The 25,559-nt window shown below is 42.1% G+C and overlaps 1 protein-coding gene and 1 long non-coding RNA gene across 3 annotated transcripts in view; one reads left to right on the forward strand and one right to left on the reverse strand.

Annotated features, from left to right (window-relative positions):
* Positions 1 to 1,218: 1,218 nt before the first annotated feature.
* Positions 1,219 to 17,859, reverse strand: LOC126962890 (uncharacterized). The gene is made up of 3 exons (XR_007728844.1): positions 17,736 to 17,859; positions 7,835 to 7,963; positions 1,219 to 7,198 (listed from the first exon to the last, which is right to left on the reverse strand). It is a non-coding gene; the product is annotated as an uncharacterized LOC126962890 (long non-coding RNA).
* APBB1IP (amyloid beta precursor protein binding family B member 1 interacting protein) overlaps positions 17,368 to 25,559 on the forward strand; it is a 166,249-nt gene continuing 158,057 nt past the window's right edge. The window contains exons 1-2 of one of the 2 annotated variants that reach the window (XM_050804505.1): positions 17,368 to 17,480; positions 18,287 to 18,488. The gene's annotated coding sequence lies outside the window, so the exon portion shown is untranslated. Of the gene's footprint in view, positions 17,481 to 17,988; positions 18,083 to 18,286; positions 18,489 to 25,559 lie in introns of those variants that run through there. The other variant, XM_050804504.1, reaches the window with a different exon arrangement.

Raw genomic sequence — 25,559 nt, forward strand, 5'->3', positions numbered from 1 at the left:
TCTCCTATTATTGATGGAGTTTCACTAGACAGTCTGAGGAGTTTGTATGCTTTGGCTTCTGTTACCAGAAGTCGTAGAGATCTAGCAAAGAAGACAATACAGGTACTTTAAGTTGGTTGGATGAAAAAGCCCTCTAATAAAACTTGTGTTCTAAACTTTTTAAATAGGTAACATTAGCATTTCTTAAATCTTCTCCTTTTTTGTTGTATTCAGTTCCGATACAAAAACCTCTTTGCTGTAGTAAAGCATGTATGATTACTTCAACACCCTCCTACAGTAGGTATAAGGCAGCAAGTCTCCACAACATCCCACTGCCTTTTGTAGCCTACGGTATTGGACTGAACTTCCAGAAAATTCATAGTATTTGATTTCACATTTCTTCCAATACAGTTTTGACTTTTCACTCTTTTTCTCTCTCTTTGATTTATATTTCAGATCAAGGCTTTCAACAACAAAATGTTAAGTTATAAAAAGTCTAGGCCAGTGCAGTGGCTCATAGCTATAATCCCAACACTTCGGGAGGCTGAGGGGGGCGGATCGCTTGAGGCCAGAAGTTTGGTACCAGCCTGGGCAATATAACAAGATCCCATTTCTACAAAAAAATAAAAAATTAACCAGGCAAGGTGGTACACACCTGTGATCCCAGGTACTTGCAAGGGTGAGGCAGGAGAAGTGCTTGAGCCCAGGAGGTAGGGGATTTAAGTGAGTTACGTTTGCACTACTGCACTCCAGCCTGGGCAACAGAGCAAGACCCTGTCTCAAAAATTAAATTAAATTAATTAATCTATACCGTAGATTCTTCTCTATTTATGAATATGTGTGAAAAATATTAATATTAAAGAGTTTTTTCTTTTTCACCTTTTATTTTAGATTCCAGGGATATATGTGCAGAATTGCTACAAAGGTATATTATATGATGCTGAGGCTTGGGGTCCAATCGAACCTGTCACCCAGACAATGAGCATAGTACCCAATAGATAGTTTTTCAACCCTTTTCCCCCCTCCCTCCCTACTCCTGTAGTGCCCAGGATCTTTCATTCCCATCTTTATAATCATGTGTACCCAATGTTCCATCCCACTTTTATGTGAGAACGTGAAGTGATATTGCAGATTTTTAAATTCTCCCTTATTGTTGATAAATAAGATTGTAACTAAAATTTAGCTTATAGATTTAAAACATTAGATTTTTTTGACAGCATGAATTGGATAACAGGTCAAGGTACAAAAATATATTACACAGTTTTATTGAGGTCCAATTGACATTTAGTAAACTGCACATATGAAAAGTGTCCGGTTTGGTCAGTTTTGACATATGTACACCTGAGCAGGTGGGACCACAGGTACACATCACCACACCTGACTTGATCAATGTTTTTTATTATAGCCATTCAAGTGGATATGCAGTAGTGTCTGATATGGTTTTAGCTGATGTTGAAGTCTTGATATCAAGATCCCTGGAAACCATCACAAAAAAACGAGATAATGAACATGTTCATTACTTCTAAGCCCTCTTGTGGCCCTTTGTCATCCTTTTTTTTTCCCTCATCTCTCCCCTTCCCAGTGCTTTCTGTTACTATAGATTAGTTTAAATTTTCAAAAATTTTATATAAATGTGATCACATATTTATGTCACGCATGTGTAATTTATATAAAATCGCACATGATCCTCTTACGAACTGGCTTTTTTCATGCAGCCTAATTATTTTGAGATTCATCCACGTTGTATCAGAAGTTTACTTCTTATTATTGCAGAGTAGCATTTCACCATATGAATATCACACACTTTGTTCATCCATTTACCTATTGATGAACACTTGGGTTGATTCCAATTTAGGGCTCTTACAAATAATGCTGCCATGAACATTCACGTACAAGTCTTTGTGTCAATGTGTGTTTTTCTTTCTCTTGGATAGATACCTAGAATTGGAATGGCTAGGTCATATACTGGGTGTATGTTCAACTTTTTAATAAACTGCTAAACTGTGTTCTGAAGTTGCACCATTTCCATTCCCACCAGCCTGGATGAGAGTTCCAGTTCCTCCATATCCTTTTACAACACTTTGTGTGATCAATATTTTTTTAATTAGACAGGGTCTTGCTGTGTTTGCTATGTTGCCCAGGCTGGTCTCAAACTCCTGGGCTCAAGGAATTCTCCTACCTCAGCCTCCTGAGCAGGTAGGACCACAGGTACACATCACCACACCTGACTTGATCAATGATTTTTATTGTAGCCATTTAAGTGGATATGTAGCAGTGTCTAATATGGTTTTAGTTGATGTTGAAGTATTGATATCAACAATTATTTTAAGATATTGGGCTGGGTGATATGACTTGCACCTCTAATCCCAGCACTTTGGGAGACTGAAGTAGCGGGATCACTTGAGGCCAGGAGTTTGAGACCAGCCTCGGCAATATAGGGAAAATTCCATCTCTACAAAAAATAAAATAATAAAATAAAGTAAAATAAGCCAGACCTGGTGGTCAGGAGGCTGAGGCAGGAATATTGCTTGAGCTCAGGAGTTCAAGGCTGCAGTGAGCTATGACGGTGCCACTGCACTCTACCCTAGGTAACAGAACAAGACTCTATCTCTAAAAAAGAAAAAATTATAAATAAAAAATTTTAAGATATTGGCTAGGACATCAGTATTTTTAATAGTTACCCCGGTGGTCCTAATGTGCACCCAGAGTTGAGAACCACACTGGATGAAACCAATGGTCCCTTTAATAGAGGAGGTATTTTAAGTAAAGATGTTATAGCCTGCCTTTTCACACGTTTTACAGCCCTAAACCACCTTTTACCAAATCTGGTCTTTCATACAAAAGCTAACTGATGGTAGCTGCCATTTGCCACCACTGTGTGAAAGGAAATGAGGGTGGGAGAAGAAGCTTTTCAGGCCTTGCAGGGTTAATTCTAAGTAAGCAGGAATCAAATAGCAAAAATCCAGTCATCTCAAAATATCCAAAGAACTCTTACAAACTCATCAATAATACAATAAAGCCAAGTAAAAATGGGCGAAAGATCTACAGATAGCAATTAAGCACAAGAAGAGATGCTCAATATCATTTGTCATTAGGGAAATGCAAATTAAAGCAACAATGAGATACCACTGCATACCCATTAGAATGGCTTAAATCTGAAAAAAGCCACAACAGCAATTGCTGGTAACAGCACAGAGCAACAGGAGCTCTCATTTATTGTTGCTGGGGATGCAAAATGGTACAGCCACTTGGGAAGACAGTTTGGCAGCTTCTTACAAAACTAACCATAGTCTTCTTATATGATCCATGTAGAAAGTAAAAGTTCCTCTTCAAAGTTTCCCTTCTTGTTAAAGAATAAATCATAAGAGTTAAAAATAATAGTTTCTTTTAAAAACTAACTTCCTTCAGGCCTCCTTGCTTTGTGCTAATAACTCTTTGTTAAGCCTATCCTATGTAGCTGTTAAACATGCTCACAGGCATGTAGTACGTTCTATGTCCTTGTACCTTAACCAAGATATTTGTGCTGGACACGCTCACAGGTATGTTCTAGCTTGCAGCCTATGCCCCTTCCTTTTTTGACATAAGCAACTTCCTCTTTTCCTTTGTCTTTCCATTACTTTCACCTATTTAGAAAAGTTTTAAACTGTTAACCAATCGGGTTTTAGTTTAGATTGTGAGGTCTGGCTCCAGCCAATGGAGACAGGACACAGTAGCAGAGACAAACTGCATAAGGGATAAAAATCACTTCCTTCCTTTGTTCAGGTGTGCTGTAGCCACTGTTAATCTGCGATGAGCACCCTTTCTGCAGAAAGTAAAATTGGCCTTGCTGAGAGAATTAAATTTATGTTAAAGTGCTATATATCTGCAGCACCAGGGAACAAGCATTCTGTTTCTAAATAAACATTTTACATATAACAATCCAGCAATCACACTCCTAGGAATTTACCCAGCTGATCTGAAAACTTATGTCCACACAAAATCCTGTGTGTGATTTCTTATAGCAGTTTTATTCATAATGACCAAAAGCTGTGAGTAACCAAGATGTATTTCTGTTAGGGAAGCAGGAGCCTAGGATGACACCTTTTCTTTTCTTTTTCAGAGAGTCGCCCAGGCTGGAGTGCAACGGTGCACGATGTTGGCTTACTGCAACCTCCACCTCCTGGATTCAAGCGATTCTGCTGCCTCAGCCTCCTAAGTAGCTGGGATTATAGGCGTGCACCACCACATCAGGCTAATTTTTGTATTTTTAGTAGAGATGGGGTTTCACCATGTTGTTCAGGCTGGTCTCGAACTCCTGACCTCATGATCCACCCGCCTCAGCCTCCCAAAGTGCTGGGATTACAGGCATGAGCCACAGCTCCTGGCCGACACCATTTTTAAATCACCTCCATCTTAAAACTAGGAGGATGACACCATTTTAAAATCTCCTTCATCTTAAAACTAGCATTGCTTACCAGTCACTTACAAAGCTAAGGAGGTACCTTGGTAATGCCTGCAAGAACAAACTCCTACAGCAACAGAAAGTCCAGATGTTCCAATAGCCATAACGAGATATGCTTTCAAGATAACTATAGTTATGCTTTGATGTACTTACACACTAAACTGTCAAGATAGTTTTCTTTCAATCAATCAAATAATAAATTCTGTCATGCTGTCAACCCACCCACACACAGGCACAGCTTAGTTTAGTCTCGTCATAGACAAGACCTCTACATAAGAAAAATCTCAAACAGAGATGGTGCATTCTTCTGTTTGCTTTCTGAGACACCCTACTCTGTATCTAGGTAGCTTTCAATAAACCAACTCTTCTCACTGCATTCTGCAACTTGCCTTGAATTCCTTTTTGTGCAAGATCCAAGAACCCTCTCTTGGAGTCTAGCTCGAGACCCCTTTTCTGGCTTTCTATAGATGAATGGATAAACTAGCTGCAATATATTTATATAACCAAATATTATTCAGTAGTAAAAAGGAATGAGCTATCAAGCCGCACAAAGACGTGATAAATCCTCAATGCACATTGCTAAGTGAATTAAGCCAGTCTGAAATGGTGACATGCTGTATGATTCCAACTCCACGACATTCCGGAAAAGGCAAAACTAAAGATGTTGTAAACAAAAGGGTAAAATATGCTGTTAAAAGGTAAATATTAGCCAGGCCCAGTGACTCACGCCACTCTGAGATCCCAGCACTTTGGAATCCCAGCACTTCGGCAGGCCAAGGCAGGCAGATGACTTGAGGTCAGGAGTTCAAGACCAGCCTGGCCAACATGGCAAAACCTCATCTCTACTAAAAATACAAAAATTAGCCAGGTGTGGTGGTGTGCCTGTAATCCCAGCTACACGAGAGGTTGAGGCATGAGAATCGCTTGAACTTGAGAGACAGAGGTTGCTGTGAACCGAGACCATGCTACTGAACTCCACACTGGGTGACAGAGCAAGACTGTCTCAAAAATAAATAAATAAATAAATAAATAAATAATAAAAGAATTAATAATAAAGATAAGTATTCACTTGTCTTCTGGATAAATGTGGGCTTGCTTGTTTTTACATGACTTATCACCCCACCTATCTGACTTTTCAAAATCATATTTTTCTGAATGTTTGCCACCATTTCAATGTTTGCCACTATTTCAATAAAGTCATAGCTGCTCTTGAACGAAAAATGTTAATAAAGTAATATCTGCCCTAAAAACTGATTATCCAACCTCTGCTGACTTGCATTTATTATTAAAAGACAAATCTGCATTTATCATCAAAGACAAATTGTTTTTGCTAATTGATTATTAGCAAATGTGTTAGTTAATACCCAGTGGGTAATGTGTCTCGTGACCTGACTTTCAGGGCGAGAGCTTATCAGAACAGGAAAAAGACACCTAATCCAGTGAGATGCTCATGGGAATTTGGAAGTGGAACACAGGGACTCCCTTCAGTCTCAGTTGGTGTTTGAGATGAGACATGAGGTCAAGCTGGGCTGGGCAGCTGAATGATGAACCCAGGGCTCATCATCCCCCTTGCAAGGGTGCTAGCTACTGACTATTCATAGCAGAGATTCTCCCCAGAAATCACCCTTGACCAAAGGGATTCACTTTGTCTAAAGATATGTCCCTCTAGCCAGGGACAGCCAGCATCCAATGGCTGGTCAACGGGAGCAGTTAAAAGGTCTGGCCTAGAACTCCCTGAAGAATTGGCTGGGGACTCCGTTGCTGCTGCACCATAGTTTAATTTCTCCCAGGATCCAATCCTTCTTCCTGCCCTACGTTACAGATATTTTTCCTGAAAGCTCTCCTAGGGAACTTTCTGCACCATCTCCATCTCCACAAGTCTGGAGTCCAGGAAACCTGATCCAGGGCAATGGCTGTGGTAGACCAGAGAAAGCTGATCTGCAGAAAAAGGATAAAAAGGTTGGGCAGAGAATATTAGAGAATATTAGATATCAATCATGTAAGCACACAAAGAAAGAGAGATGGAGAGACTCCCTGGGGGTCCTGGAGTTCTTGGTCTTGTCCCTCAAGACCTGGCTATCCTTCCTGCTGTTCCATGAGCTATCAGAGCTTCTCTCCAATAACTTCCCTTTTGGCTTGAGCCCATTTGAACGGATTTTGATCCTTGCAAATCAAACAATCCCCATGTGTTTTGTACTTTTAATCAATTATACTAGGTAGTCACGATAACTGGTTTACAGACACATGCTCTAGGGAGAGACAGTGTATGCATATACAGTTGACCCTTGAACAACATGCCTTCGAACTGCATGGGTCCATTTACACGTGCATTTTCTTTTCTTTTCTTTTCTTTTCTTTTCTTTTCTTTTCGAGACGAGTCTCGCTGTGTCACCCAGGCTGGAGTTCCGTGGTGCGATCTCAGCTCACTGCAAGCTCCGCCTCCCAGGTTCACGCCGTTCTCCTGCCTCAGCCTCCCGAGTAGCTGGGACTACAAGCGCCCGCCACCCTACCCGGCTACTTTTTGTGTTTTTAGTAGAGACGGGGTTTCACCATGTTGGCCAGAATGGTCTCCATCTCTTGACCTCGTGATCCACCTGCCACAGCTTCCCAAAGTGCTGGGATTACAGGTGTGAGCCACTGCACCCAGCCTTATACATGAATTTTCTTCTGCCTCTGCCACCCCTGAAACAACAAGACCTCTTCCTCCTCCTCAGCCTGCTCAACGTGAGGATGATGAGGATGAAGACCTTTATGATGGTCCACTTCCACTTGATGAACCTAATAAAGGTTGGATAATCAGCTTCTAGGGCAGATATTATTTTATTAACATTTTTTTCAAGAGCAGATATCATTTTATTGAAATGGTGGCAAACATTCAGAAAATATAATTTCCAAAAGTTAGAATATTTGTGCATATAGGGATGGGTGGAGTGGCTAAGTCATGTAAATATATTTTCTCTTCCTTATGATTTTCTTAACATTTTCCTTTCCCTAGCTTACTTTATTGTAAGAATACAGTATGTCATACATATAACATACAAAATATGTGTTAATTAACTCTTTATGTTATCGGTAAGGCTTCTGATCAACAGTAGGCTGTTAGCAGTGGAGATTTGGGGGAGTTAAAAGTTACATGTGGAATTTTCAACTGCACAGAGGTCGGTTCACCTAACCGCTGCCTTGTTCAAGCACCAAATGTTTATCTCAGAGTTTCACGAATTTAATGCTTATTTAGTGCCCTAACACTGGGCCCCCTCCCATGGGCACAGCCCGTGTGCAGTGTCTGTGCAAAGAAACCAGCAGCCAATTTAATTTTAGACCAAGTCCATACTTCTTAAAACCCCCTTCCTCCCTTTCTTCTCACCTCCACCCTTCTCATATCCTGCAGTTTCCCTCGAACCCTTTTCTCCTCACCTTGCTCTTAGCTCCCCATCAAAGATTCTCTCCTAAGCCTTCTTGAACTCTCTCATGTCTTCTCCACTCCTCTCGTCCTGCTGCTGGTCTTCATCCTTTCTTTTCTCGTTCTCCTCCCGCTGACTACCTCTGGAGTGTGTGAGAGAAAGAAGAATTGGCTTCAAACAAAGGTCAGGGACAAGTAGCAGGTAAGGAGGCAGGTAGAGGGAGGATCTTGTTAACAGGCAAGAGAAAATATATTCACTATATGTAAAACATGTAATTAGTAAAAATATACTAATTATATATCCCTGATGTGGTTAAAATCGAAATCATGAGCAGAGTTATTTTTTATTGCCAGTTTATAATATTTAAAAATTTAAAGCATTGAAACTTGACTGTGACAGAAAAAGTGAGACGCACAAATACCCAAGATGGTGTCTTGGGTGTCTACTTCTGTGAAGAAACCAACACTTAGAGCAGGGGTCCCCAAGCCCCAGGCCACAAACTGGTACCCATCCGTGGCCTCTTAGGAACCAGGCCACACAGCAGGAGGTGAGCAGTGGATAAACGAGTGAAGCTTCATCTGTATTTACAGCTGCCCCCCATCACTCACTGTATTAGTCCATTTTCATATTGCCCTTAAGAAATACCCGAGACAGGGTAATTTATAAAGAAAAAGAGGTTTAATGGACTCATGATTCCACATGGCTGGGGAAGCCTTGCAATCATGGTAGAAGGCGAAGGAGGAGCAAAGGCACATCTTACATGGTGGCAGGCAAGAGAGCATGTGCAGGGGAACTGCCCCTTATAAAACCATCAGATCTCATGAGACTTATTCACTATCATGAGAACAGCACGGGAAAAACCCACCTGCATGATTCAGTTACCTCCTACCAGGTCCCTCCCATGACATGTGGGGATTATGGGAGCTACAATTCAAGATGAAATTTGGATGGGGACACAGCCAAACCATATCACTTGCATTACTGCATGAGCTCTGACTCCTGTCAGATCATCGGCAGCATTAGATTCTCATAGGAGCACAAACCCTATTGTGAACTGTGCATGTGAGGGATCTAGGTTGTGAGCTCCTAATGAGAATCTAATGTCTGATGATCTGTCACTGTCTCCCAACACCCCCAGATGGGACCATCTAGTTGCAGGAAAAGCCTAGAGCTGCCACTGATTCTACATTATGGCGAGTTGTATAATTATTTCATTATAAATTACAATGTAATAATAATAAAGTTCACAACAAATGTAATGCACTTGAATCATCCTGAAACCATTCCCCCCACCCCCCACCAATCTGGAAAAATTATCTTCCATGAACCCAGTCCCTGGTGCCATGAACTTAGTCCCTGGGGGACCATTGACTTAGAGGCTTAAGACAGCCATTTATCATCATCTCTCAGGGATATGAGGCTCAGCAGGATGGTTCTCCCTTGGTCTCTCATGCAGTTGTATTTAGAGAACAGCTGGCACTGGAATCATCTGAAGTCTTCCTGGGGCTGGGTGTTGAAAATGGTGTCTTCATTTCACATCTGATGCCTCCATGCCCCACCATGTGGCTTCATTGCCAACGTAGTAGTCAGGACTTCTTCATGACTGCTCAAGGCCAGAAGAGGCAGGATTTAAGTGCTATGTTCACCATCACTTCTACTCTATTCTATCAGTCAAAGTACATTCAAGGGAGAGGGAGAGAAATAGATCCTACCTCTTAATGGGAAAGGAAGATGTGGCCACGGCTATCTTTGGGAAATACAGTCTACTCCAGATGGCATACAAGTTAGATTTTTAAAAATAAGCTAGATATTTAAATCAGAAACTAATATCAACCACAATTGAGGTCAAGTCAAATAAAATAAATGGACAAAGCTTTATAAAATGCTAAACTAAAGAAAAAGTATCTGTTAAAAAAAAAGAAGAAGAAGAAGAAGAGAAGAAGAAGAAGAAGAAGAAAGAAAAAGAAAAAGGTTGCAGGATTCTGATTTCAAGTCAACCCAGGTCCCCTTACAGAAGGTGAATGTTATCTGGCCAGGAAGAGATTGACCAGAATACATGTTGGATTTGATGGTCTTGCCAACAGAATGAGGTAGTGAGACAGTCAAATTCCAACTCAATGTAGACTGAGTTTCTTTACAGTTCCATAGCACACATCTTTTAGCCACTAGCCATCTTCTTCCAAGATACCTAAGGAATTCTGCTTTTATTTTCTTGAGACAGAGTCTTGCTCTGTCACCCAGGCTGGAGTGCAGTGATGCAATCTCAGCTCACTGCAACCTCCGCCTCCTGGGCTCAAGAGATTCTCCTGCCTCAACCTCCTGAGTAACTGCGATTACAGGCATGCACCACCACGCTAATTTTTGTATTTTTAATAGAGATAGGATTTCACCATGTTGGCAAAGCTGGTCTCAAACTCCTGACCTCAAGTGATCTGGCTGTCTCAGCCTCTCACAGTGCTGGTATCACAGATGTGAGCCACTGCGTCTGACTGAAGTCTGTTTTCATTGGTCACTCTCCAAATAGAAAGTCACCTGGGGGTTTTTCCCCCACACCCTCATCTTCATGATGGGCTCTTCATCTGTGTTCATGGCCCCATGGGTCATTCTCTTCCCCACCTCCCAAACTCTTTCTTGCCACTCCTGTATCTTGAAGCTATTTCTGGAGTGTTCTGCTAACCTCAGGCTTTAACTCTGCCTTGAGGACACCATTTCCACTGCAGCTTTCTCAAAACAAAGTGGTTTATTCTCTTAAATTCCAGCCACCTTAAGTTTGGAAGGTGAGTTTGTTGTTCTCCATGTTCCTCACTGCTACTTGCAAATCATAATTGACTAATCTTTTTATTAAAAACAAAACTAAAAGCAAACGAAAAAAGCTTTCCCTTTTGAGGCTCATGCCACTTAACTAAACAATCCAGTTCTGCTTTCTTATTTCAAAACCCTGACACGTGACTCCCTGTCACCCTTTAAGATGACCTTAAATCCTGTCATCATTCTGTTTGCCTGAGACAGTCATGAATTATAACTGTTTCTGTCTTTTTTTTTTTTTTCTTGACAGGGTCTTGCTCTGTCACCTAGGGTGACTGCAGTGGCATGAACACAGCTCACTGCAGACTCAGACTTCCAGGCTGAAGCCATCCTCCCACCTCAACCTCCTGAGTAGCTGGGACTACAGGCACACACACCACACCCAGCTAATTTCTTATTTTGTGTAGAGATAGTCTTGTTGTGTTGTCCAGGCTGGTCTCAAACTCCTGGACTCAAGCGATCCTCCTGCCTTGAACTCCCAAAGTGCTGGAATTACAGGTGTGAGCCACTGCACGTGGCCTACAACTGTTTCTTAGCTTCCTATCCAGTTGGAGATTTGGTACTCTCAAAAGTGTCCCAGTCTTGAGATAATAAATGATGTGGCCACCCCAATACTGACTGACTTAAACAGTTAGCTGGGATTATGCGCATAGCCCCTTAGCCTCTCATTTCCTTGGTCATCTCAGCCACGCAGGCCCACGGTCACCCCTGGACTACGTCAGCACCCGTTATCTCACTACCTCCAGAAGCAAGTTCACCCTGCCTACCTTCTGACCACAATTTCCCATCCTTCCATCTGGTTTGTTTGGCCACTCCCGTGGCGGCCACACTTTCTCCAAACCTAGCCCTGCAGGAGAGAGGCACAACCAAGCAGATGGCTTCCACCTTAATTCATGATCGCCAGTTTCAAACGGACGCGCAGTCTGCCTGGAAATCCCATAACATGTTTCTGATCATCTCTCTCTCCCATTCTCTGCAATGACCTTATCAAACTTTCTCCATCTCCCCAAATTCATGCCTGGCCTACCTCATAGTTCACTCTCAGCAGATGACCCTGCTTCTCACAGGGAAAACAGAGGCTTTAGATTAGAATTTCCTTATCTTACAGCCATATGAAAGAAAATCCTTATCTACTCCAAACCCACCCTTCTGCCTTTCCAGTAAAATGAAGGAGGTCTCCTTTCTCTTATCTGGGGGCCCATTCATTTACCTACATTTGGACTCAACCCACTTCCTCCATCTTGAAAACTTTTCACCATCAATTATTTCTACTCTCTTGTTAATGTCAACTCCTCACTCTCATCTCAATTCTTCCTGTTTGAAAATCATTTTAAAAAATACATAAACGGCTGGGTACAGTGGGGCTCATGCCTATAATCCCAGCATTTTGGGATGCTGAGGTGAGAGGATCGCTTGAGCCCAGGACTTAGAAGCTGCAGTGAGCTGTGATCGCACCACTGCACTCCAGCCTGGTCAACAGAGCAAGACCCTGTCTCTAAAAATAAAATAAAATAAAATAAAATAAAATAAAATAAAATAAAAATAAAGTAAGTAAATAAATAAAATCTTCCTCAATTTCATATCCCCCAACCACTGCCTCCCTGTCCCCTTTCCCCTCTTCATAGGTGGTATGGTTTGGCTGTGTCCCCACCCAAATCTCACCTTGAATTGTAATAATCTACACGTGTCAAGGGCAGGTCCAGGTGGAGATAACTGAATAATGGCAACCATTTCTTCCATACTGTTCTCATGATAGTGAATAAGTGTCATGAGATCTGATGGTTCTATAAATGGGAGTTACTCTGCACATGCTCTCTTGCTTGCTGCCATGTAAGACGTAACTTTGCTCCTCATTTCCCTTCCACCATGATTGTGAGGGCTCCCTTGCCATGATGAACTATGAGTCAATTAAACTTCCTTTCTTTATAAATTACCCAGTCTCAGGTATGTCTTTATTAGCAGTGTGAGAACAGATCAATACAATAGGCAAACTATTGACAAGTGTTGCTTTGCTCACCATCTTCATTTTTTCACACTCTATTCACTCCTCAACCCACTTTGGCCTCCAGCCCCATCACGCTATTACAATTGGTTTCTGAGGTCACTAACATTGCTAAAGCCAATTACCATGTTGCCGTCTTGTCCAACTTGTCCTTGCAACATCTCTGGATATGGCTGACCACATCCTCCCACATTGTGGCTTCCCCTGGTTTTCCATCCACCCCTTTAACGCTCTTCCCTCTGTGTTCTTTGTGGGCTCTGTGTCCTTTGCTTTGGACAGTGGAGTTCCTTAAGGCTTAGCCTGAGGCCTCTGTTCCGTCCCACACCATCGTCTCTCTATGCAAACTCATAAATCACCACCTATATGATGATTACTTAAAATGTATATCTCTAACTCTGAACCACACTTCTCTGGGCAAAGGATTCTTATATACAATTCTCTACTTGAAGTCTCCCCTTGGATGTCCTAAAGATTTGTCAAATTCAACTTGCAAGCAATAAAACTCATTATCTTCCCCTGCCCAAATGCTCCTCTTCCAGAGTTCCCCATCTTGATGATGGGACTGTCAGCCACCATCACATAAACCTGATTCTTAGGAGTCATCCTTGCCTCCCCCACTCTTCTCCCTCTGCCTATATCCAGTCATCTTAATCTCTGGCCAACTACCTTCTAAATATCTCTCAGGTTCACCCATTTCTTCCCATTTCCACTGCTGCCAACCTAGTCAAAACCATTATACAGTTGATCCTTGAACAACATGGGTTTGAACTGCATGGGTCCATTTATACTTGGATTTCCTTCTGCTTCTGCCACCCCTGAAACAGCAAGATCAGCCCCTCCTCTTCCTCCTTCTAAAGTTGAGTAACGTGAAGAAGATGAGGATGAAGACCTTTATGATGATCCACTTTCACTAAATAAATAGTAAATATGAGGTCAGTCACAGTGGTTCATGCCTGTAATCCCAGAACTTTGGGAGACGGAGGCAGGAAGATCGCTTGAGGCTGGGAATTTGAGACAAGCCTGGGAAACATAGCAAGACCTCATCTTACAAAAAATTATTTAAAATTAAATTAAATTAAATTAACTGGACATGATGGTGCATGCCTATAGTCCCAGCTGCTCAGGAGGCTGAGGCAGGAGGATCCCTTGAGCCCTGGAGTTTGAGGTTACAAGGAGCTACGATCTCACCGCTGCGCTCTAGTCCAGGAAAAGAGTGAGACTGACTCTGAAAATAAATAAAAAATAAATAAATAGAAAATCTATTTTCTCTTATGATTTTGTTAATAACAGTTTCTCTAGCTTACTTTATTGTAAAAATACAGTACTTAATACATATGATATGTGTTAGTCGACTGTATGTTATCAGTAAGGCTTCTGGTCAACAGTAGGCAATTGGTAATTAAGTTTTGGGGGAGTCAAAAGTTTTACATGGATTTTCAACTGTGCAGCACTTTGGTACCCCTAAAACCTAGCATTGTTCTGTTACAGTAGGTAGCTAGTCAGGCATGAGCAGGGCAGGAGAGGGCTCCCCTCACCCCCTACCAGGAATGTCAGGCGACTATGAGGTGATGGTCAGGGGATTGTTAGCTGTCTCTCTAAAATAATAATTGATCGCAGACGGCACCAGGGAAAGGCAGTCTCCCGATAGATAGAAACACCTGAAACTGGTGATCAGCATCTTCTGGATAAGATCTCAGGAGTTGGGCGAGTGGGCTCAAGCATGTGCACTAAGAGGTAAAATGGTGGAGTTTAACTGGCAAATGACCTTCCAGGAACATTTGACTGGTAAGGGAAGAACATGTCAAGTGAGCATGCATACAACTCCAGTAAACACACTGCGCATGCTCATCTCCCAAGTGCTGGCAGGCCACTGCTTACGTGGACAGCCCACCCCATGGGAATAATCGGGAGGAGGAACACAAGACCCTGAAGCATGTCAGTGTGTAACGCCCCAAGTCAAAAGTCAAACAGCGCGCTTCTCTCAAGTCACCCGCTTGGCCCTCTTCCAAGGGTACTTTACTTTCTTTTGTTACTGCTCTAAAGTTTTCTAATAAACTTTCACTCCTGCTCTAAAGCTTGCCTCAATCTCTTCAGTTGCCTTATGCCCCTCAGTTGAATTCTTGCTTTTGAGGAGGCAAGAAATCAGGTCGCTACAGACCCATATGGTTTCACCAAAGCTAACATACTCTGGTGCCATGTCTCAGATATATTCTGCTGCTAGTAGCTCAAAGGCCAATTGTATTTTCTTTCCCAACTTAGCTCAGAAGTCTTCCTGCACCCATTCTTTTCTTCAGCTGATCAGTTCCCCAAATTATAGCCAGAGTGATTTTCCTGAAGCATAAATCCCATCATTTGCCAGCTTAAAATATTATTTAATATATTCTCATTGTTCTTAGGATGAGAAAATAATTCTTGACATACTCCACATGACCCAACATGGTTTGCCCCTACTGACCTTACCTCTAACCAGACCTTCCATAACTCCAATCATACCGGTTTCCATTCAGTTTCCAATCCCTCTGCCACTCCCTTACTCCCACCCCATTTCCCAGCCCACTCATCAGCAAAAGCTATTGGTTCTACTGTGCTAGGTGTTTTTTCTGTTTGTTTTTTTGTTTTTTTTTTTAAATAGTCTTGCTCTGTTGCCCAGGCTGGAGTACAGTGGCATCATCATAGCTCACTGCAGATTTGAACTCCTGGGCTCAAGCAATCCTCCTGCCTCAGTCTCCCAAGCAACTGGAACCACAGGCATAAGCCACCATGCCCAGCTAATTTTTTCACCCATTTTTGTAGAGACAGGGTCTTGCTACGTTGCCCAGGCTAGTCTTGAACTCATGGCCTCAAGTAATCCTCCCATCTTGGCCTCCCAAAGCACTGATATTACAGGCACGAGCAACTGTGCCAAGCCTTGGTTTTATTTTGAAAACTATATCTTGATTCCAAACTCTTCTCACCATCTCTACTGTTAGAATATTAATAAAGCTACTATCATCTTTCATCTGGACTATGACCACAGCCTCTGAGCAATCTCTCTTCTCTTGCTTCAATCGATTTTCCGAACAATCACCAACTGGCAGGATGGCTTATTGCTTAAGTCAAATCCTGCACTCAGTTGCTAAATACATTCCAGTAGCCCCCCGTTGCAATTAGAATAAAACCTGAAGTTCTCAACGCTGGCTACAAGGTTCTGCTTGTTCTGGTTCCTGCTTACCTGTCTGTCCCCATCCACTATCGCTGCCCTACTCTTTGAGAACATTCCAGGCACACTGGCCTGCCTTCTTTTGAACTTCCTGTGTTCCTATCTCAACCCCTCTTCTTGCTCTTCCTTCTCTTAGAATCCTTTCCCAAGTTTCTGAATGGCTGCCCCTTCTCATTACTTTGTAAAGAGGAGATCTGATCCTTGACCACTTTCCCTGCCCCACGAAAGTCATTCTCATTGTTTGATTTTACATTCTATGTGGCACTTACAACTCTGCTCAGAACCTTCCACTGGCTTTCCATCTCACTCACATCAAATTCTCTTCCACAGCTCCCAAATAACACAAAATCTGGGCACCATTTCCTCTTTGATCCCATCTCCTATCTGTCCCTCCCATCTCACTCTGCTCAGCCGTACTAACTTTCTTGGTGTTTTTCCAATATCTTAAGTGCTCTCCTAACTCAGGGTCTTTGAATGTGCTGTTCCTTCGGCCTGGAATATTCCCATCTAAGAACCCAATGTGGATTAATCTCTCATGCCATTTAGATCTAGCTCAAGTGTCACTTATCAGACAGAAACACCAGTTTCAGGTGTTTCTATCTATTGGGAGACTGCCTTTCCCTGGTGCTATATTACTTAGGATAAATAAATAATATATTTTCTCTCCTTATGATTTTATTAATAATAGTTTCTTTTCTCTAGCTTATTTTATTATGAAAATACAGTATTTAATACATATAATATGTGTTAATCGACTATGTTATCTGTAAGGCTAATAATTGGCTATGTCCAATTATTATTTTAGAGATAACAACCGCTTGATCATCACCTGATGGTCACCTGACATTCCTGGTAGGGGATGAGGGGAGCCCTCTCCTGCCCTGCTCATGCCTGACTAGCTACCTACTGTAACAGAACAATGCCAGGTTTCAGGAGTACCAAACTACCGCACAGTTGAAAATTCATGTATAATTTTGACTCCCCCAAAACTTAACCACGATGAGCCTACTGTTGACCAGAAGCCTTACTGATAGCATAAACAGTCAATTAACACATATTATATGTATTTAAATAAATACTGTATTTTTACAATAAAGAAAGCTAGAGAAAAGAAACTTATCAAGAAAATCATAAGAGAAATTTTATATTCTATTTATTTATTTATCGTTTATTTACCCTAATATAGCCACTCCATCACCATGCCCATCACTCTCTGTCCCTCAGCTTTTAACTTTCCTCAAAAACACTTACATTCCTTGACATGTTAAATATTAATTTGTTTATTGTCTGCTTTCTACCAAATAGAACGCACCATGCATGAGAGCAGAAATTGTTCCCTCTATTTTCATTGTTCTTAGAAGTGTAGGTGCTTAGGAAATAGTTTCTCATTAAATAAATGACAGAACTATTTGAAATTGCCTAATTAACACATGCGTCTAATTTCTTTGTTTATATCTCCACCACCTTCCCCGACATATAAGCCTTTGAAGACACAGCTGTAAAGGAGAAGAGGAGGGTTATTCAACCGCATTTACAAATCATAACTGATTTTAACTTCCGTTATTTTCAGATCTCTCCAGCAACTTTCTCTCAGGAAACTCCACTCCCAACTGACAGGTGCTATTTCCAGCCAGTCCTTTGCTATTGCAAATAGTGAGTACCTGTGCCGTGTGCGTTACTTATTTTCATCAGCAGATCTTCGTTTTTACACTCTTGGAAGTGGGATGACGGGGTCAAAAGGCGAATCCATACATAAGTTAAATAGATACTGCTCAATTCTCTTCCACGAGGTTCAGACCATTTTGGATTTCTATGAGGAATGCATGATAGTGCCATTCCTCTACACCCCGGCCCGCCAACTGAGCGTGTTTAAACGTGGGGAGGACGGAGGAGGGTGAGGTTACCAACCTGATGGCTGAGAAAGGGCCTCTGCCCAGTGCGCCCTTCCTCCACTCCCACCCGAGAGACAGCTGAACTCCGGGCCGGGACGCGCGTGTTGCCAGTCTAGCCCTGCACCGCGTCCCCTGAGGGCGGGCTGCAGGCGGCCGGGAAGCCTTGCACAATCGGCCCAAAAGAGGAAGCCCAGAAAGTGCTGAAGTAAACACTTAGGCAGACCGTTGCAACATAAATCGGCCTCTCAGTCTTTGGTGGAACCATCACTGGGCCCCAAGTCCCTTAGTCCCTCTCGCGTCTAGGCTGCAAAATGGGTCCATTCGCCAGGAGACGCTCCTGAGAGGAGGGCGCGCGCGGCTCAGGTAGGGGAGGGATGAGAGAGGAAGGCGCAACGTTTCCCAGAATTTAAAAAAAAAAAAAAAAAAAAAAATCCCTTCAAAGTTGTTGTGTAGTTGGAGTGGGCTGGGGGATAGAAAATCAGGCGCAGACTCGAAGAGTTGGAGAAAGCAGCCCCTAACTCGGAGTCCTTTACGCGAATGCTTGTCTGTCCCACTGTCTCTAACCAGGGGCCCTCCTTGCACCTCGGAGCAAAGCAGCTCGGATAGCGCCACACGTCTGCGCGCTGCGTGGGAAGGGCAGGGCTGACAGCACTTCCTGCCCGGGGTAGCGACCTGGAGCCCGGGTGCGGCCGTCTGCACCGCACTTCGCTTTCCCCGCCAGAGTCCCGCCGCCTTCCCGCGCCCCGCCGCGCCTGGCAGAGCAGTCGAGGTAAGTGGCGCTCCCGGTCCCGGGAGCCCTGGGAGCGCCAGCACGGGCCCCTCGGGGCTGTAAGGAACCCGTTCGTCAAGCCCATGGGGTCCGATGCCGGGCGCTGCTCCAGGCTCTGGCCTCGTGAACGCGCGCCCCCCGGCGTGGCCCTCGAGCACAGCGGGTCCCCAGGGTCCCCTCCGCTGATCACACTGGACTCGGCTCGCGAGGGTCGGGGTGTGGGGGTTTGGGGTTCGGGCTTGCCTTTTCCCGAGCTATTGCATCAGATTTGACAGATTTCCTGCCCAGGAAATTGCTGCAAGGTCAAACGGGGAACTGCTATGAGCTCTTGCACGTCCAGCAGGTCAGCAGGTCAGCAGGTCCAGGAGCCCTAATCTACCCTAATCTGGAGGGATTCTTGAGGGGCCTTTTCGGGCGCTGTAGATTAAATGCCAGCCGTGTGAGAATTTGAGTGTGGCTCGCCGTCTGATGCATTTTAGAGAGTTTCCTTCCTCTAAAACTTTTGGACAACTCTTTCTTCTTTATAAAAACAACGTTTTCCCCTGAATTATTCTCATTTTCATTTTAAGATACCATAAAGGTAGATTTGGACACAAGGCATAAGTTTCGTAATTTGGCTTGAAATGGATATTCAGAGGGCCTTTTATAGAATGAAGGAAACTAACTAGGGTGTCCTGTTGGCTCCAAGAATCTCTGCGCAGGTGTTCCGCCAAAGACCTAGCCTGGTGTACCTCTTACTTTCCTTCCAGGAAGATATTTCTTAGCATTCATACCTCTGTGGAACGTGAAATGTGTTTCCTAGAGCCACTCAGGGCACAGCGGTACAAAAAGAACTTTTCATGCGATCCTTAACGAGACGGAGTACTAGAGGGAAGTAACGGAAGAAAAAGGCCCCTTAGTTTATTACGCCTCGAGATGTTTTTTTCTGGTGGCATAACGTGGTTTAAACAAAGGCGCTGGTACTAGCTAGCATTCTTTTTAAAATCTGGGTCTCCAGACAGAAATTTCAGAAAAGAAAAGTTTGTCGTTTTTCATAAACCTAGAGCAGCGATTTTCCCTCTGGCCTCACTGGAATAATGGATGGCACATGGGCCAGGACGATGATGCTGGCTGGCGAAATTAGCAAGGATCTGCTGAGAAATACTTTGTAACGTCTTCTAGTGGTATTTCCTGTCTGCTCAACATGTGTTGTGAAAGGTCTAAGAAATTTAACTTCATCCTTAAACTATTAATAATGTGTGTCCTTAAACAATAATTACTTAAACTATTAATTCCTGAACTATTAATAATTACTAATATTTGTGTCTTTTCTTAGCACTTGGGAGACCTGGGTTCTGGCTCTTGTATCTGCCCCAACTAGATAAGGATTATCTTGATTAACTTGCATGACTTCTCCCAGGACTTCAGATAACATCAGTAAAGTGAGATGATTGGACTACATTATGTCTGTCCTTAAAATAGCAATTGAGGAGTTGCTATAATTCTTTGAACTGGTCCCAACTGGAATACTGGCAACATTGGAATTGCTGATCATGAATTTTTTTAAAATGGAGAAAATAATTATAATCGTGATAACAGATTTTCTTACATTCTGAAATATCAACATCGTTGAGGTCTTTTGTTTCTGAGAAGTTCCTATAAAAGCACAGTCAATATCTGGCCTATAGATAAAAAGGCAAACTTTCGTCTTATTTGAAAACTGAAATAAGAAAGAGCCCAAACTTGAACAGGTCAATATAATATTTTGAAATCCTTCAATTGCCATTTCTCAAGAAATATAACTTTGTAATAAGAATTACTTTATGGCATTACTTTAAATCTTAAACACAATACTTACTAGATTTTATAGTATTTATTACATTTTTTGTATTTTTATATCCTAAGAATGTTCTCCAGTTATCCATTATTGATTTGCCCTTTTTCACTCATCAATGAAAGTTTTAAATAGTTCCATATTAATATTAGAATGAGCTACTTCTAAAGTTCATTGCCATAAATGTCTGTTTGATATGCCACTTTGAATTTTCTTTAAGCCATCTTACTTTCAAAGAGCATTATTATTTTCATTTACTTCTAATTCTCTTCAATTTTATTTTAATTATTTTTAATTAATTATTTTAATTAAAACATTTTAGTGAGTCCACAAATCTTATAATAAATTGTCTGCCTGCCAGAGCCTATTGGACCACAATCATTACAATTTTATAGGACCTCATGAGTTTATTTTATGGGGACTAGAGTGATCTTAGGAATTCTCACCTCAAAATACAACAATTTTTATTAACACGACTGGTATTTTCTCAGTATGAAAATGTATGCGTGTGTTTTATGTCACTGATGTCATCTAAGAGGCAAGTCACTTAAAGCTTAAGCATTTATTATAAATTCGTGTACATAATAAATGCCAGACTTTAAGGTGTAAGGTTTCTACACTGGTTGCATGGGGATTTTTAAATATGTATCACACTTTTAATTATCATGAGAAACATGACTTTTAGAGAAAACTGCTAGATATCCGGAACAGTGATCATTAGATTTCTCTTGAAAAGAGAGAACTAGCCACATGAAGGAATACCTTTACACGTATACCCAGTTAAAGAGACTAGATTGTACCTGCAGTGTGGAAGGGCAGACCCTGAGGACTGCTTTGGGGGACTGGAAGATGTGACCTGCCACCACTGCATCATCATTTCCTAGCCAGTTTGTGACTCCAAAATGAGGACTCTGAAGATGTTGACTAAATATGCAGAATATATTAATTTCACTGAGTGGTACCATGGAAATGTCACAAGCCCCTGAGATCCCATTGGCTCCACTGGTCCCAAACCTCAGGCATGAGCAAGCAGAGAGGTAACATTCTTATTATCCCACATATTCTGGAGCTTGATTCCATGACTCAGTTTTCAAACATTTCCTGAGCACTGACCATGAACTTGAATAATATTTTCTTTCTTCTCTGTCAACTCAGTTTTCTCTTTGATCATCATATAGTAATAGTAAATAATAATTATTATAATGTTTACTTATAAATGCTACCAGGCCCTGTACTAACTAATTTAGATGTGTCATCTTGTTAATCGTCATATCACGATGAAAGCACAGAAAGGGTAAGAAACTTACGCAGGAAGTAAGAAACAGAGCTGTTGTTTGAACTGGGCCATCTGATAGTAGCACCCATGAAAAAACCTGGGGCCTTTCCACAATGAGTTTATAGTCTGGAAGAGGAGATGTAACTAGATGTAAGAGGACATGTAGAATTCCATGTGGAACTAGAGTTGAGTGCTGTGGGACTACATATCGGGGTCCCTGGTCTCCCCCAACCAGGGTCAGGGGAGAAGAATGAATAGAAGGAAACCAAGAAAGAACTTGTCTTGTTATTCTTGGGAAGACAAGACATTATAATCAACTTTGAAGTTATTATCTTTACATGTGTCTTGAAAAAAGAATCTGCTTTGTTAGCAATCGTGTGTTTTCATTTTTGTGTTTATTTTATTCTAATCCCATGTGACAGCCGGCTAGGTGGATTAAATCAACAAAGCAGTGAATTTAATATTTTTTTCTGATTCTGTTGGGGATCTGTTTTATTTAGTCTCATGTCATAGACTCATCAGTGAGATGGTTGTGGGCTGGGATGGGGGATACACGCTAAATCACCCGGCAATTGTGTTTCCACAAACTGACAGGAAGGTTTGCATCCAGACAGCTACATCACATCAAACTGGAGAGAAATAAAAAATGATATTAGAGCAAGTGAATCATGACTAGATTCATTTCTTCCTTCACGTTTTATTATGAAATGTTTCATATCTACAAAAGATGATGTATACCTATAAATCATAGCAAATAATAATAAAGCCAACATCTAGGTACCTATCACCCAGCTTAAGAAGTAGAATATTTTCCAAGGCATTTCCTGGTCTCCTTCCAATAACATTTCCCCATTTCTCAGCTAGAGGTGATCATTCTTCTGAATGTGCTAATTTTTACAAAGCTTGTAGGAAGCCTGTACATACATTTGTAAAGGATGGTGTCAAACTGGGGATTAATGAACACTGGCATGGTAGACTGGTGTCAGGTTCCCCACCGACTCTGGGTGGTCACAAGTAGTGTGTGCTGTTCAGTAAAGACAGCTTACTTTAATTGAATAGCATAAAAACAACATGTATTAGAAATAGTTAATAGTAAGTACCACAGAAATTGTGCTACCTTAGACATTGATAAAGTGACCAAGAATCATCAGTAAATAACTATGATTTTTAAGTGGAATAAACAATATGTGGCTGGGCACGGTGGCTCACACCTGTGACCCCAGCACTTTGGGAGGCTGAGGCAGGAGGATCACTTGAGGTCAGGAGTTCAAGACCAGCCTGACCAATGTGGTGAAACCCTGTCTCTACTAAAACTACAAAAAAATTAGCCGGGTGTGGTGGTACATGCCTGTAATCCCAGCCACTCAGGAGGCTGACGCAGGAGAATCACTTGAACCTGGGAGGCAGAGACTGTAGTGAGCTAAGATTTTGCCATTGCACTCCAGCTGGGGCAACAAGAGTGAAACTCCATGTCCAAAAAAAAAAAGTAACTTATATGAGGAAAACAAATAAAGGAGGCAAAAAAAAAAAAAAAAAAAAAAAAAAAAAAAAAAAAAAAAAGAATATATAACCTAGGAAGTGATCACCACTATTTATTTACTTATTTATTCACTCATTCATTCATTTTTGAGACAGGGTCTAGGCTAGAGTGCAGCGGCATGATTAAGGCTCACTGCACCTTAACCTCCTGGGCTCAAGCAATCCTCCTGCCTCAGCCCCTCAGGTAGCTGGGATTGCAGGTGCGTGTTACCATGCCCAGCTAATTTTAAAAAGTTCTTTATAGAGACAGGGTCTCATTTTGTTACCCAGGCTGGTCTCGACCTCCTGGGCTCAAGTGATCCTTCCAACTTGGGCTCTCAAAGTCTTGGGATCACAGACATGAGCCACTGTGCGCGACCAGATCTCCAGTTTAAATACGATTCAATCATTTTCAGTCAAAAATGTTTGCTAAGCACTATGATAGATGCAAGCAATGTCAGTGAACAAGAGACAAAGATGTCTGCATTTATGGAGTTTGTATTCTGGTGGGCAGATACAGATGCTAATCAATAAGCATAATAAATAAGTCAATAATATAGGTATTAGTAAATGAAAAGCAAGGTGAAGTTGCAATATGAAATAAGTGGTCAGGCCGGGCCTCATTGAGAGGATTTCAGCAAAAGTTTGTAGGAGACAATGGAGTTAACCAAGTGGCTATCTGGGGGAACAGTGTTCCAAGCACAGGGAACAGTCAAGGCTGTAGGGCAGGGGCATATCTGGGGATTTGAGAAGCAACAAGAAGGTCCACGTAGTTAGAGGTAAATAAGCAAGGGAGAGAGAAATAGATGTGGTTGGAGAAGTATGAGAAAGGCAGGGAGATAGCAGATCATGTGGGGTTCCAGAGGCCATTATAAAACTTTGACTTTCACACCGAGTGAAATGGAGGGGCCATTGCAGGATTCTGAGAAGGCGAATAACATGATCTGACTTAAGGCTCACTCTGACTGCTCGAGAATAAACCTGGGGGAGCAGAGGTGAAAGCAAGGAACCCATGACAAAGCGTTGGATTCTGCGTATATTTTGAAGGTAGAGCCAACAAGATTTCCCAACAGAAGGAATGTGGGGGGTTTGAGAAAGTGGAGTCAAGGATGACTTCGAAGTCTGTGGCCTAAACAAGTGGAAGGATGAAATTGTCATCAACTAAAGTGGGCAAGTTGGAGGGTAGATGATTAGAAGTTCAATTCTAGATGTAGATATGAAGTATTGATTGGGAATATTGATGTGCTTATCATATATAAGGTTAAGAGCAGGGTAACTATTTGAGAAGATACTGTTATTGCTCCTATTTTGCAAATTCGAAATGGCAGTTAAGGGAGTTCAGGAAATTTGCCCAAGGCTACACAGTTTAAGAAATGGGACATAGGCTGTGTGGTGGCTCAGGCCTGTAATCCCAACACTTTGGGAGGCTGAGGTGGGCGGATCATGAGATCAAGAGATCAAGACCATCCTGGCCAACATGGTGAAACCTCATCTCTACTAAAAATACAAAAATGAGCTGGGTGTGGTGGTGCACGCCTATAGTCCCAGCTACTTGGGAGGCTGAGGCAGGAGAATTGCTTGAAGCCAGGAGGTGGAGATTTCAGTGAGCCAAGATCACACCACTGCACTGCAGCCTGGTGACAGAGTTAGACTCTGTCCAAAAACAAAAAGGAAAGAAGGAAGGAAGGAAGGAAGGAAGGAAGGAAGGAAGGAAGGAAGGAAGGAAGGAAGAAGGAAGGAAGGAAGGAAGGAAAGAAGGGAGGGAGGGAGGGAGGGAAGGGAGGGAGGCAAGGGAGGGAGGGAAGGGAGGGAGGGAGGGAGGGAGGGAAAGGGAGGGAGGGAGGGAGGGAAGGGAGAAAGAAGGAAAGAAGGAAAGAAAGAAAGAAAGAAAAAAGAAAGAAAGAAAGAAAGAAAGAAAGAAAGAAAGAAAGAAAGAAAGAAAGAAAGAAAGAAAGAAAGAAAGAAAGACGGAAAGAAAAGGGGATATAAAACAAAGTCTTTGCAACCCTAAAACCTTTAATTATTCTTTCAAAACTTGGAGAAGGAGTTGACCAGAAATCTTTATTAGGTAGGTAAAATAAGAATATAGTTGGCTAATCAGCAATGTTCTACCTCCATAATAATCAAAACAATGGAAATTATTTTTGAGAAGTAAAGCAAGAAATGAATACTTAAAAGCCCCATCCATAAAATTTTTTAAATTGTTTTTAACCGAGATGGGGTCTTGCTATGTTGCCCAGGCTGGTCTCAAACTCCTGGGCTCAAGTGATCCTCCTGCATCAGCCTCCCAAAGGGCTATTACAGGCATAGGCCACCATGGCTGACCACATACATTCTTGACCTGTGATGCAGACATTATGAAATACAAGTCTTCCATGACTGTGCATTTTGAAAACAACATTCTGGAGAAGGGAGGACAGAGACCTTTCCCACAAAGAAGTTTTTTTGTGCCTGGAGGTTTAAA

This window comes from Macaca thibetana, chromosome 9 (genome assembly GCF_024542745.1).
Source record: "Macaca thibetana thibetana isolate TM-01 chromosome 9, ASM2454274v1, whole genome shotgun sequence".
In the NCBI taxonomy this organism is placed as follows: domain Eukaryota; kingdom Metazoa; phylum Chordata; class Mammalia; order Primates; family Cercopithecidae; genus Macaca; species Macaca thibetana.